Below are 12,053 nucleotides of genomic sequence, written 5' to 3' on the forward strand. Positions count from 1 at the left end.
TGGGCAGATACCGAGGTCCAAGAAGAGTTAACAGTGTCAATAATTAATGAAGTGTTGTAGATATCCAATGTCTGGGAAAAGAGTGGCCCAGTTGCCAAAAAACACCAAGAGCCTGGCCATTGCACTTCGTATGAACCAATACCAACCAAGGGTGCAATGGAGGCAAAAAGGCAACACCCCAGGAAGAAAGTATACCCCAGAAGGCACGACGTGGGGCCTTTATATGTGCCAGAGGTTTTGTGACCCCTGACAAACGCTCGAGGGCCAAAACACAGCTGAGCAGCAGAGACGACTGCCCAAAGAAGACCATCGCAACTCCAAAAGTGTTGCATAAGTGTGAATTAGGGTCTGCAGTTTGCCATTTGACATCGAGGATATGGATAGGTATGACCACTGCACCCGTGGCTAACAGACCCAGTAGGTCCGTACCGATCAGTCCTGTACAACACAAAATTAGCTGTAGATTTTTGTTGTTGTTGTTGTTGTTGTTGTTGAACTGCAATGTTCTACGTTCTCGTTGCATTAACAAAGACATTTTTATCCAAGTATCACAATTAAAAGGTTTCATCCAGTTGTATGACCAGTTATGCTTAGTGCAAAACAACCTTCACGAGCAACACTATCTGATCACATAATGAAGCTTTCTCCACAGAATGCTTGGATAAATCACAGTATATCGTGTCATAACATGCTGTGTTGTATTGTATTGTATTGTATCGTATACCAATACAGTTTATCATGTTAATAAGATTATTGTGACCATGCTATTATGATGATTAGCTTGGTGGTGTAGTGGTTCGAGAATCCACTCTGAGTCTGGGAGGTTGGTGGTTCTAAATCCTGGTCATCTGCCCAAAATCTTTAAAAATGGTATGTGCTGCTTCCTTGCTTGATGCTCAGCATTTTAAGGGATATAGCATGGACAATCAACCTGAGGTTGGTAATAATAGTACAGGCTTCGATTGGCCTCATTTCCTCCTCCTGCGTCAAAAGTTCCTTGTATTGTAAGGGAACATATTGTTATCAGAGAGTGCATATTTAGTATTCTCCACATAGGGATGGTGCAGAAAAAAAAATGATGAAAAGAAATTGATAATAATTTTTTTAATTACTATTTATATATCTTTTTATTGGTACTTGTACTACAATATCTGTAAATGAGTAGTAGAACATCCATATATACTGTATATTTCCCCAAAAAAGTAAAGAAACAAGTAATAAATCATTTGTTTTTTTAATGAAAAAAGGATGTCAGAATGTTCTTCCATAAAGTATGCAAACAATGTGGGGTTGGTCACAATAAATTATCATTGTCTTTTCTAGGGACAACCATTATTCAAAGAAAGATATAGTGATGGTTCCATATGATTATTTCTTGTTACCATCCCTACCTTGTTTGCATACTTTTTGGAGAAACATCCCAACATCCTTTTTCATTTAAAAAAAAAAGAAGCTTTTATTACTTACTAGCTGAAACCCTGTCACAGACGGATTCTGTTCCATGAACGAAAAGTGTTTATTCTGCTTCAGAGTTGAAGGTTGACTATTGCCGTTATGTGCGATGCACTCTTACAGCTATGAAGTTTCTTTCAGTCCAGGTCACAGTACCGAGAAAAACGTGACGCGACCGCTCGGAGGAGCACAAAATTGGTCCTTCAGTATTAATATTAAAAAAGAAGCTTTTATTACTTATTATTATTATTATTATTATTATTATTATGAATACATGCATAAAAGAGTAATACTGTACATTGACAAGTGAACATTGTGAGAATTAACAAAGCATGTAATACACAGCACTTCATTTCATAACCTGATAAATATTTTAAGCTACAGTTATGATAAATATATATATATATACATATATATATATATATATATATATATATATATATATATATATATATATATATATATATATATATATATATATATATATATATATATATATATATATATATATATATATATATATATACACACACACACACACAAGCCAGTAGGCGACATGGGTGGTCGCTATATAATTGCATACTAGTTATACAGTTTTTGACGGATCGGGCTGAAATTTTTTGACAAAGAGGTTGATTATAGTGCGCATAAAACTGCAGAAGCCGATTTTGGATTTTCGAGAAAAATATATTTTTCAGATTTTTTCAAAAATTTCAAAGTCCCGTTGCTAGGCAACGGTGGCGTCCATAGCAACGGTGCTCAAAAGCATACAACTAGATCCTGGTATGAACCTACCAGTCAAGTTTCATCAAAATCGGTTGACTCCTCTGGCCTCCAGAGCTGTCTATTACATACATACAAACAAACAGACAGACATACAGACAGATGGAAAACCTGAGAATAAGGGTAATCTAGCGACCACCCAATATATATATATATATATATATATATATATATATATATATATATATATATATATATATATATATATATATATATATATATATATATATATATATATTAACATTGTTTTTTTTTATTATGTGATAAGTTAAATACAGTTCAATCTTGTTTGCTCTTTCATGGAACAGAGATTTGTTCTTAGATTGAAGTATCATGTGGTTTTGGTGGAGGCTAAACTGTTTGAGAAGACTTGAAAAAGAAGTTTTCGCCATTCTTTTCATGTTCAGAAAAATACCGAAAACCATGAAATGAAACCACAGGCAATTTTGAGGTTATGCCAAAGTTGTCATAATACTCGTCTGATTATATCCAACACGAGCCAAAAAAGTACCCATCGCTTTGCCGACGGATTTAATGACACGACAACATGTTGTACTTCACAAACATTCTGCTTGATTCACTCTATAATTTGCCAGAGGTCATCCTCCATCTGCTTGGAAGTCAACCAACATTACCTTCATCAACCAACCTTGCTGCTTATATATGGTGTGAGGAAAAATCACTTCCGCTTTGTTGTGAAGCTCAGTGTCAGATGTTTTGGTTTGAACCTCCACTTAAAATTAGTGAAATTAAACATTTTGAAAATTTCTAATTCTTCTCACTCAGATTTCCACATCACCGTAATGCATATCATCAAGTTGTTTAAACTTTCTTTAACTATACTATGAGAGAGATTGGATCTTCGTCAAACTTTCAAAAGTTCATCAGTGAGTGCCAGGGAATGTTCGAGAGGAATTTTTTTTTTTTGAAATGTTGAAGAAAAAAAAAAGTTTGATTTGTTTGGATTTTTTTTTTCCATTGCTCTATAGTGCCTAAACCTTTGTAGCAATGTGAAAGGTAATATTCAATGATCCCTGACCCCATTTCTTAGTGAATGTAGGGAAGTGTTTTGGACCCCCACAAAATGTAGAAAAAAACAATTTGATTTCATCAAAATGCCAACAGGATAAGATCAGCATGGGCAACACTGGGTACCCCTGCTAGTACTGTAGAAGAAGATTTGTAATACTGGATACCACCGGGTGATGATATGCATTACACATTTACATAGAGAAAATTGGGGAGTTCCCCACCTTGAACACCCTCCCCCAGGTATGCTACCCTGACAGAAACCATACTTGGGGTACCCTTAGTCAACATGCAAAATTTGGTTGGATTTGGTTCAGTAGTTTTTTTTAGTTTTTGAAGCATATATACATAAATAAATAAACACTAATTGAGGTTTATATATTAGATTCTTTTTTCGTGATTTTAGACATTGAAATATCAGAAGTGAGCTGGCAAGAATTCATTATTTGCCTGTTATGAATAAACTGTAGTTGACCACTGACCTGCGAGGATGAGCTGAAAAGCAGAACAGCCTGGCCCGAAGCCCGTCCTGTGACCCGCCTTACTCAGGGCCCCCAATGCCCCAGCGTTGGACACCACCCCAGCTAAACAGAAAAATACCGAAAACCATGGCGATGTTTGCTTCAGATCGTATTTTTCACAGTCGTCAGATGGTTCATTTGTTGCATGTCCGCCAACAGTTGTGTTCATTAACATCGTTGATAATAATTGCACACACCGATTTTGCTTTCCCATAAATATAATGGCTGAATCGCAGTCCAAGTGTTCAACTTTGAGGCCTTCTCTTTACTTATATGTGTGAGTACCTGGATATAAAATTTTCAATCTTCTATCTCACTAATTGTGTCATAAGAAATTTAAAATCAGTACTTCTCAGTCATTGAAGTCAGCAAATATGGCCTTTTATCATAGCCTTCTGCGACTGTATGAATCTTCTACACGAGCACAGCCTTTGTTGATACTCTGCTGATTTCTGTGCTTCTCAAATGATCTTCAAAATTCCAACCGAGTGCTTTTGGGCCTTATTCCACTCTTTGCTGGAATCTCATCCGACTGTCTCTTTCAAAACGTCGTGCTTGCATTATTCTTCCATCTCTTGTTGTGTCCTTACGCATCACATCTGGATCATTGTCGTTGATGTGAATCAACCAAGTCTGAAAAAAACAATATCATGAGAATGCTGGAACAATGGTTTTGCATTTGCAAATACAGAACATGTTTCCTCTTCCAAGCACAAATTATGAAAGAGTTTTAGTTCTAAAGATGGATCTGTTTTGCTCTGTAAATGCAATACAAGTACAAAAATACGCAAAGATTGGAAAATTCAGTGATTAGGTTGGTTGTATTTGTTTATTTAGGCTTTTGTTTATTGTTTAAATTTTATGTTTATTTGTTTTTATTTTATTTGTTTTTATATTTTGTTTATTTGTTTAAAATTCAGTGATTAGGCTGTTTAGGTTGTATTTGGAATGTTCTGATTTTGTCTGCCTGTCTCCACCGAGAGCAGTTGAACTTTTGACACATCCTATTAGCTGCGATAAACATTACAAAATATAATTTATTCGTCGCTGACTTACAAACCTTCATAATCTTCCAAAAACTGAGAATTTATTTTAGTTTACAACATATAACTTCTGGATTGACAGGATGGCCTGGAGGTATGCGCACTCGACTCTGAGCTGTCTCGTGTGGGTTTGAATCTCGACTCGGCTAGAAACTGTCACCCTGGTATTTCACATGCAGGGCGATTCATCAATGTGTGCACCGTCCATCGGATGGACGTTAAGTCGGAGGACTCCTCTACCAGTACTGGTCATTGACGGACATTAAATATCTCACAGGAGTCACTGTGGGCACCCTGAACAAATTTCTGCCCTGACTGACTGCTGTAAAGGCAACAGCAAAACATTCCCCTGTAACCATTGTGCACTCTGTTTAAAACAATCTACACTCTGTTTAAAAATAAGAATAAAAAAAGAGTACAATACATTCCATTGATTAATTTATGACCCATGGAGGACGTCAGTGACGTGAAAGGAAGCAAAATAAGCAAATGTGTACTTTAGTTGAGTGACAAGACTGACAGCATAGCTCAAAGTTAGCAAAGTTAATGTTAACCTGTCTCATCTGGATTTGATTCGCGACCTGACGATAAACTTTCTCTGGTGTTTTGGAAGCAGCAGGTTGAACCAATTTGTGTGCCTTCCTTCAGATGGTGCTATCTCTACCATCCTAGAGAATTCACGAAGGAATATTACATATCCTCCCATATCTATTGAAAGGAGTGGACCATTGTGCACTGGTACTCCGGCACACAATGGTCCACTCCTTTTCTACCATAACCAGTGGTGGCACTGCATCAGTTGTACCTCGGTAATGATACCATTAGCAGATGAAATTTCGAACTGAATCCTAGTCAAATGCAGTTTACATTTGTTACATACACATGAAAAGAAGAATTATTTTGCAAAACTTGAAGGACATTCATTTTTCCTTTGCCACTTAAAAGATGCCCCTTGGCAAAGGAATGCTTGAATTTCCAGAGAAATTGAGCCTTTGCCAAAGGGTGAGAATGGAATATGATGAGGAGGAACAGAAGGTGAGTAACAACAAAAAGTAACAACAGCTTCATAATTATATTAAACCCTATGAATCAAATCCAGGTGTACTCGTCGACCCGATACATGTCCTCCATCGGTCATCCAATGAGATGATGAAAGACATTCTTCACACCTGTGGTTATACTTGTCATTCTTTATAACTTAACGATTGATTTAGTGGTTTAAATTACATTAGTTTAACAGTAAAACATCATTGGCTGGTTTTCTTAGACTTTTTTACAAACATCTTTCAAATGCTGAAAAAAAATCGGCTAATCTCTTTTAAAAACGTTCTTTACTATCTCTATCACCTTTTATTGGAACACATACATCATGGTTCACTGTTCATTTTTTGTGAAATATTACATCATAACATACAATGTAGTAGAGAAAACTGTCCAGAAGCTCAAAGGTAGTCATGGCACCGATGTAAATTATTTTGAAGTAATGAAATAAAAACGTCTTACCGAGGAGTTTGACCACACGTCCGTGTCTCTCTGTGTGTCTCTCTGTGTGTCTCTCTGTGTGTCTCTCTGTGTCTCTCTCTGTGTCTCTCTGTGTCTCTCTCTCTCTCTCTCTCTCTCTCTCTCTCTCTCTCTCTCTCTCTCTCTCTCTCTCTCTCTCTCTCTCTCTCTCTCTCTCTCTCTCTCTCTCTCTCTCTCTCTCTCTCTCTCTCTCTCTCTCTCTCTCTCTCTCTCTCTCTCTCTCTCATACACTGTATTACACTTGCTCCACGTTCTTCTGATCGCCTCTCTTTCTCTCTCTCTCTCTCTCTCTCTCTCTCTCTCTCTCTCTCTCTCTCTCTCTCTCTCTCTCTCTCTCTCTCTCTCTCTCTCTCTCTCTCTCTCTCTCTCTCTCTCTCTCTCTCTCTCTCTCTCTCATACACTGTATTACACTTGCTCCACGTTCTTCTGATCGCCTCTCTTTCTCTCTCTCTCTCTCTCTTTGTATGCTTCCTTCCTCTGTCCACTCCCACATGTCTTCAGCCACCTCCCCTCCAGTCTCTGCCTCCTTTCCTCGCCCACCTTCATACTCATTACATTCCCACCCAAAAGCATCTTCTCTTCTCTGCAAAAACCCTCCAATTTTCGTCGTTTGGTTTTAGTTGTGGATTACGCACCTTTACGTACACTCACATAACATGTTGTTGTTGATTTTTTTTCTTTATTTATTTCTTTTTTCTGAAGCTGTAAACTTATATTCAACTATTTATTAACCCCATTTGAGAATGAGTCATTTTAAGTCCAGAGCAGACCGAGAGTATTTCTCAATCTCTCCTGTAATGAAAAAGTACCCACAGAGGCAGAGGGAATGAGAAAGATAGAAACAGAGGTGCAGTGTGTATCAACAGCAAAATCCAAGATGGTGGATGAGCACAACATCTCACTGTTCAACACACTGCTGCTTGTTTCATCTGCCCAAAGCTAATTTTAGTTAATGGCTTTTTCCAACTAACACTCCCAAACTTCCTTTTTTGCTTTCTCTGTCTCTATCTCTCTCCATTTCTGTTTCAGGATCTCTTTATAAATGGATTTTAGGATAGGTTGTTTTTTTTTTGGTTAACTTGACCTGCTGTGCTGCTCGACTGGTGAATGTATCAAAAAGTAAAACTGTGCTTGTTTTTTATTTTCTCATATCATTATATCCAACCTTTATCTCTCATACACCGACTTTGTTGAAAGGCTTTTATTCCTTTCTGGGGGAAAAATAACCCTAATGGCATTCTAATATCTAAATAAATAATCCTCCGACAATGAAACACTCACATGCACGAGTTAAATTCAACAAAATCCTTCAGATATTAACGTGCACCGTCATAACCTTTAAAGAAAACTTTTCTATTTTATAAAACTTAAACACTGAACGTGGAATATAAGTGCCAACCAAGTACACAGACATTCATGAGAATATTTATTAGCCACAGATGGTGTTTGGTTTCATTCCATTGGCCTTGCTTCTCCAAAGACCACAAGCCGTTCTGTTCAGTGTGCTGGACTTTGACGAATCACTGAGCAGCACGCAACTTACTCTATCTACCAAATGAGACCTTAAAAAGCATGAATTATGTGAAACATAATTATTGTTCGTTATAAGCCTGGTGTTGGCTTAACAGTTAAGGTGGCTGGCTTAAAATATTTGGGTCTGGAATTTGAGCCCCCGTCGGCTGTTGAATTAACACCAGGTTGGTTCACTCAGTCCGTCATCCTTCTGAGGTCAGCAAAATAAGTACCAGTGCACCGGTAATAGAGGGCACTGCATCAGCGGCACAGCCGTGCTTCCAGAAATGATACAACCAACTGCACATGAAATCCAGCTATTGTTCGTTCATATGCAGCACATGGCTACATTGCTACAAGTGACATCGTTGGCTCAGGGTGCAGCATATGCTCCTGCTGTAGTGCCCCTCTGTTGGTGAGAGCAGGAATTTGTAATTTGTTCAGGGTGCCGGCGATAGCTCGCCTACTCTTCACGAGGGACACCGTGCGATTTTCAACCGCCACCAACTAATGCTGGCAAAAGGTACGCCCAGTTTAATGTCCGTCCAAGGGACGACACACACATTGATGCCGCGAACCGGCGGCCTGCGAGAGATATCAGGAAGACAGTTTGTAGCTGAGCCGGGATTCAAACCCAGGCTAGATGGCTCAGAGGCTGGTGTGCGTAACCTCTGCGGTGAGAGGCCATCCTGCCACCCTGCCTCATAAATGCTGCCCAGAGATGGCTGGGGGTAGAGCCAACTCATCACTGAAGTATGGCACCAATTGCTTTGAATCACCATATAAATAAAAATGATTACAGACTACAGGCTATGCAATTCTGTGAACTTACGTAAGTTTCCTGTCCAGTCATTGCATGCAATACTGAATTTCCTTCTAATCTCGTGCCATCTATGTATTCCGTCTGCAGAAATTATTGAAAATTATTTTATCTAAATATTATCCTTCCCCCTTCCTTCCCCTTTGATTTCTTCCTAACTCCACCAGCTTCTACCTGCTATCCTCTCTCATTTCCTTTTGCTGAAAGGTGGCCTTTGCGTTGAAGACCCTGACCGGGCATTCCAAGGGTTGGAAAGTTAACTTCTCTTTAAGGTAACAAAACAATATTAAGGATTCTAATTCTAAACTTCTGTAGTCTGAGTTGGTTTTAAAATAATTGTGCTGCTTTCTGGTTAATGACCTTTAATAACATAGTAACCTGCCTGCTCTGTCTCATCTCCATGTTGTGCTGCCCTACAGTTCCTGTTTGACTTTTCAATGTCTCAGAGCAACAAATGATATGACTTGCTATGACAAGGCAGTCTCTTATGTTTGGAAATGGTAACATCGTCAGTCTCACAGGTTACTTGGAAAAGTGTGTCCTCTGGGCTGAGCTTGAGCTGTTCGCCTTGGTCGACAATCAAAATGATGTATCAAAACAAGGTTGGGCCATGATCAGTCTATTCAAGCAAAACATTTAATAGATAAACAACTTCCAAGTAAAACTTAATGGCTCATATTATTCCTTTACAAGATAGTTCCAGGAAAACTAATACAGTTTGTACTTTTTTGATGCAAGGGTTGAGGCAAACGAAGAGCAGAAATGCAGGTGGTAAAGGATCAACGGGAAAGTAATGGGCAAATCAGAAACAGGTGCGTATCCAAGGATGGATGCACCATGTCCATATCATGAGAGAAGTTCCACAGAAAAGGGGGACAGGGTTTCAATTGGTTTGGAAAAGCTCAGTAGAAATGGGAGAGACCAATAGGTGGTGGTGGTGGTGGTGGTGGTGCATTGGAGACTTGAAGGTCTGGAAAGATAAAGCACCTAATTCAGGACTCAGTTACAGTTCCACAGGTGGGAGAACAGGACAACTTGGAATTGTCACCAACCACAATTCAGCCACTCATGATATTTTAATAATCTGAACCTTTAATGTGTTCTCAGTATTACCTTCCTGGAAAACTAATTTCCAAAAGACACTTGGGTAGTGTGTAGTAGGCGTGAATTAAGTAATCAATCAATTTAGCAATTCTCAGTCCACTGTGGGATGAAGGTATCAAAATGATTGCCTCCATAATAACCTGTCAGCTTGAATGTCCATCCCTCATTCGGTCTTCCGTTATTTCATTGTCCATGTTGGAGCGTTTCTTCTGTTATTCTTTTCATCCTTAGGTTGTCTTCTCTCTTCATTATGTGTCCTGTCCATTGCCATTCCACTCTCTTGGTTTCAGGAGTCAACCCATCACCATCGGAGCGAAAGATCCTGTTGATTTTCTCCATAATCCTTTTGTTCTGACCTTCTAATCTCGAAACGTCAGCTTTCCCTTCCCACTACAATTAGTACACCTCATTCAACATCCGATGATTTCATCAATATCTCTCACTCCAGTCTTTCTCCTTACATAGTCGTTTCTCCATTTATATTTCAGGATTGTACCCAACGTAGTCCTCTCCATCTTTCGTTGGGCATGTGCGATTCTTCTTTCCATTTATTTTGTCAGAGGGTAAACTCAGGACCGTGTGCCATCGTTACCAAAATACTAGCACTCCTCACTAAAAATTAAGCAACAAAGGTTTCGAGCCTTTCATTGTTTGTATGGTGAGTTCGCATAGTGGTTGAAGAGGACCAGCAAGCACATTGATCTGTATGTAATCCATAAAACAAACATGATGTCAGTTGAAGCCAAAGTTAAATTCTTTTTTTCTGCAAACACAATACGGATGTCTGAAATGAGCATTCAAGTTGGAAACAATGCTAGTCTACAAAAGAGAAACCCGTTTAATTGGCAGAAATTGCTTTAAAAACATAATAACATGGTGCACCATTGCCTCCAAAGTGGACTTCTACACGTCTTCTCATCAACCGAATCAGACGATCCAGCTCTCGTGGGATGTTGCGCTATTCTTTAACCAAGGCCACTTACAGAATCAAGAAACTGTGCCAGGACTTTGCAACTACAAACACGCTTCCCCAGGATGTCCCATGTTCAATACTGCACGTGACTTTCGAAATGATGGAGGAATGCCAACGAGTCATTGAGTGCAATCACCGTGTGTGTGTGTGTGTGTGTGTGTGTGTGTGTGTGTGTGTGTGTGTGTGTGTGTGTGTGTGTGTGTGTGTGTGTATGTCCAGTGACTCGGTTCTGCTCGCAGGGCACTTCTAACCTGCCATTGCTAGCACAAAATCTGTCATTCCAATCATCTTTTAATTTTCAGCATTTAGACCAAAGAGTGGCAATTTCAAGATCGTTAAACATAATTGTTCTGTTCCTGAATGCGAATCGGACTCGTGGGAATATAGGGAATATGAGAGAAGTGTCGCATTCGTACTATTTCCTGGGAGTACAAGCGAGCAGTGGCAGTGGATACAACACACACACACACACACACACACACACACACACACACACACACACACACACACACACACACACACACACACACACACACACACACACACACACACACACACGGACAGATGCATTAGTCAGGTTCACTATGTTTTTCGTTCAAAGTCTTGGTAGATTAGCAAACCTATACATTTTCGAAAACCTTATGACATGGGGAATCTAAAAATACATGTTTACATTTGCGGACATACCTGCATGGCCGCCATTTTGAAAATCCAAAATGGCCGCAACGGCGGTATGTCCGTAAATGTAAACATTGATTTTCGGATTCTCCATGTTATAACGTTTCCGAAAATGTATAGGTTGTTTAATCTACAAAGATTTTGAACGAAAATTAATTTACTGACATAGTGAACCTGACTACATCTCCTTTTACCCCCCTTGGGGATCACGAACCACCATTTGACAAACACTGGTCTAAAGGGTCGAAAGGTTGAAAAGGGACATGACAATAGTATGTAATTAATAGACTACATGTTGTCTGTATGCAAGTGATGTTCAAACAGTACGTTATTAATGGACATGTAGTCACACAGCTTCATGGATGGACAGAATCTTCACGGTTTTCGGGGTCTTAAAAAGTCTTTGGGGTCTCAAGGATCTACAAGATCTTAAGGGGTCTTTTAGGTCTTATGTGTCTTAAAAGGTCTTCAGGATCTTCAAGGGTCTTCGGAATAGTTAGGGTCTTATGGGTCTTCGAGGGTCTTTAAAGGCTGAGGTGGTGGATGAAAATACCCTTCTGGATATTGGTGGTATACAATCTGGATATACAATCCCCTGGTTAGACTTGCTTGGTCTA

General features: G+C 39.1%; 1 long non-coding RNA gene across 1 annotated transcript; it reads right to left on the reverse strand.

Moving 5' to 3' along the window:
- Positions 1–212: 212 nt before the first annotated feature.
- Positions 213–6,792, reverse strand: LOC147007067 (uncharacterized). The gene is made up of 3 exons (XR_015054416.1): positions 6,332–6,792; positions 3,747–4,418; positions 213–438 (listed from the first exon to the last, which is right to left on the reverse strand). It is a non-coding gene; the product is annotated as an uncharacterized LOC147007067 (long non-coding RNA).
- Positions 6,793–12,053: the final 5,261 nt, after the last annotated feature.

The sequence above is a fragment of the Eptatretus burgeri genome, unplaced genomic scaffold (assembly GCF_056783735.1).
Source record: "Eptatretus burgeri isolate ZD-2024b unplaced genomic scaffold, Ebu_testis_v1 Ebu_testis_scaffold_805, whole genome shotgun sequence".
Taxonomy (NCBI): Eukaryota; Metazoa; Chordata; class Myxini; order Myxiniformes; family Myxinidae; genus Eptatretus; species Eptatretus burgeri.